The following is a 3,413-nucleotide window of genomic DNA, read 5'->3' as shown; positions in this document are numbered from 1 at the left end:
GGATACGGGACCCCTACTTGGGCTGGGTCAGCAGGGTTAATGTCCCAATTCATTTTAGCTAACATTAGTTGGTAATCCGCTGGACCACACACACACATGTTTGATTACGACTAACATATCAGTCCAATTAGGGTTATGGGCACTACTAGTTTTCTTTTGACGAAAAATGAATCACTACAAGAGCCCCACTTATATTATTATTATTGGCCATACTATTGGTTTAATTGTGCCTAATGGTGAGCGAGAGGACTGGATGAAAGGGAACAAAATTCTGTTTTTCACCCTTTGACACCTTCACACTGTTAACACCCTTATTAGCTGGTTTTATTTCAATAGTGCCTAACTGGTGTATAGCAGCAGCATGAATTTCATATAACAGGGTGGGCATATTCATTTTATATTTCATATATTTACTCTGAACAATAACAGGTGATGTGAAATGAAAGGGGTTGTTTCTATATACCTATTACGGTTTTCAGCATTATAATATACCGTTGTTTGTCATTGTATGCAACTCATAGTCTTGGAATAATTGGGCGTTTAGCTGGATGGACAGATGCCATTGGCATATATTCACTGTTGCATTCATTATTCTGAATATTGTCTTCAGTTAAAGTTTTCCTCTGCCTTTTTTGCATCCAAAGACAGAATGTTAAAATGCAGCACAGAAATAGAAATACAGCAAGACCAGTCAATATCCATATATTAAATACTTGCATTACAGCGCACTGCTGTAAATCGTGGATGTAAACATACGTCTCATTTATAATAAAATTTTGAACTGGAGGGGGAAAAAAATCAAAATCACACAAGTGTAATTATCGGTGTGCTTGACATCAAAATTGGAGAGAGTGAAGGAAATACTATTATTGGATGCAGCCCAGTTACATGTAGGGTTGTCATTCCAGGTATAAAAGGCAGTACTTTTCCCATCACTGTACACCATACACACTTCTTGTTTCGTATTGCCTTTCATCAAGGTTAGATTAAACTTAGAATCCACTGGAGGTACATGTTGGCAAAGAAGGTAAGGTCCACCATTTCGAGATGCAATAACTACTTTTGGGTAGCTCTTCGACAGGGGTGCATGCAGCACCAGCAAAATAAACAGAGGAAACGGAGGTAGATTTATATTCATAATATAGGTCTGGAACATCAGCTTGTGTCAGGTTGTATAGTGGATTAGTACGGGGTTGTGAAATGTCTTGAAAAATCCTTCTAAGATTTGGTGCTGTGTATGTGTGCCCCCGCCTCACCCCCCTCTTCTCTAGTTTGTACTGTACGGGCGGGGTAGAGCTAGGCTGCGGGGCTGAGAACTCTTTGTAGCAGCGCTGCTGTTTTCAGCACTGAAAGATGAATTGTCTCTTCTCACTATTCTCTATGTTGCTAATTTAACCCTTCTGCTAGCAGCTTTCCATGATTAAATTGATACATACAAGTAAAACAAACATGACATAAATGAGCTCATGACATTGACATGGACATTGACACAACCTCATCTCTGGTGGGATATATGCCTAATTTTCTTTTGATAACCCTTCGTCTGAACACTACTTAAACGATAACCTGCCTCAGCTATGATAAACACAAGACCACACACGCAGTCTGGGCAGGACATGAGGTCTCCTATAAAGGGGAAAGAGGAATGGGTATACCTAAATGTAGGACCAAAAAGGGACTAATCCTGTCTATTTCTTCAACTTCACACCAGTCTAAACCAGCTGCTGAATGACTGTCACACACCACAGGGGTTTGTCCGGTGGAGAGTACTCTGTTTCTTATATCAATCAGTCTATGTCCCAGATCGTACGGACTCACAGGGAAATGGGCGTTAAGGCGATATACTATAAAGCCCGTAAAACCTGGGAGGATTGGTCCTAAACCTAACACGGCATCAGGATACCCCCCTGGTGTGATTTTGAACAACCTCCACCCTAATTTGGTAATTGTAAACAGTAAACCACACACACAATTAGGACATGACATGGGACCTCCTGTGTATATAACAATTACAGATATTCAACACACAAAAGACACTGATAACCTCAATACTGGTGGATCTCTTGACTGCCCTCAAAACTAGTCAACAGGGAACCTTATTCCCACGTCTGGGAGATACCGTACGCACACAATATATAGAATCGGTCGACACTACCGACTCGAACGGCTTGTGTCACCGAGATAGGTACTACCGACTTGAACGGCTTGTACCACTGAGATAAGCACTACCGACTCTAACGGCTTGTGCTACTGAGATAGGCACTACCGACTTGAACGGCGTGTACCACTGGGATAAGCACTACCGACTCTAACGGCTTGTGCTACTGAAACAAATTAACCTATGTGCGTCCGATGGTTCCCTATTACTCAGATCCCTTTTGGTTACTTATGCCCCCATCCACCAGTAAGGAGTCAACGGACAACAAAACATAAACCGGGCACAGATACTCTTATACAGGTCGGGTAAATGGCACCAGGCAAGATGTTACCTGTCTTTGCTGACTACCATAAGTCGATATTGACAACAAACACCATCAGCAGTAGGTATAGGTATGACACAGGCAAGAAACTAATAACATAGGTCTTACCTGTGCCCCGGAGGTGATCAGTCTCCGTCCTTTCCTCTACTGGGCGTCTGTCGTCCGTGGCATCGGCTACTGGTCAGCCAGAACCTGGGGCCCCACGTTGGGCGCCAATTGTGATGGACAGAAGTATGTCCTAAGAGTATCTGACCCTTCCGAATTATATGATAAGTAAATCCAGCCGACTGGCAGAAAGAAAAGGACACTGACACGTCTGTTCAGTATGCAAATGTTTCTCACTCTGAGTTTATTACAAGGTACAAAAAATTATAAAGGCAGAGTGGGGGGTGTGACACCCCCCTAAGCTTGCGGTTAAGCTATATAGCTTCAAATGGAAAATTACAGACTACGAAAGTCTAGGTTATATATCTTCAAATGGAAAACAACAAGGTATAAAGTCTCTTATGCGGTTTAATTCAGCAGTCGTCTTCAGGAAACAGGTGCAGAGTGGCATAACCACAAACGTATGTGGCCTTCTTAGCACAAGTCTGTTTCTATGAAGAGGTTCCTCTTGGTTACGGCCTAGCGGAATATCTGGATTATACAGACATCTGAGCAGGAAATATGTTTTGCAAAATAGCTTGTGCAAGGAAATATATCAGACATGCAAGCAGTATGGCAGTAAAATAGACTTTTTAAATGATAGTAAACAGAATAGACTGACCAGTCCACCACAAGGGACTGCTTGCAGCAAAGGGCTATAAAACAGCAGGAGGTAATAAACCTGCACAGAGCCTGCAATGTCTAACCCCCTTGCCCTGTAACATTTTTATATTTTTGGAGAGGCTGAACAGTGTATATGAACAGATTTACATTTTATACTGGGATTCC

General features: G+C 42.1%; 1 pseudogene; it reads right to left on the bottom strand.

Annotated features, from left to right (window-relative positions):
* Positions 1-344: 344 nt before the first annotated feature.
* Positions 345-2,628, bottom strand: LOC121394538 (annotated as a pseudogene).
* Between the last annotated feature and the right edge of the window lie 785 nt (positions 2,629-3,413).

This window comes from Xenopus laevis, chromosome 6L, assembly GCF_017654675.1.
Source record: "Xenopus laevis strain J_2021 chromosome 6L, Xenopus_laevis_v10.1, whole genome shotgun sequence".
Lineage (NCBI taxonomy): Eukaryota > Metazoa > Chordata > Amphibia > Anura > Pipidae > Xenopus > Xenopus laevis.
Note: the sequence above shows the minus strand (reverse complement) of the source record. Positions and strands in the feature narration are given on the sequence as shown.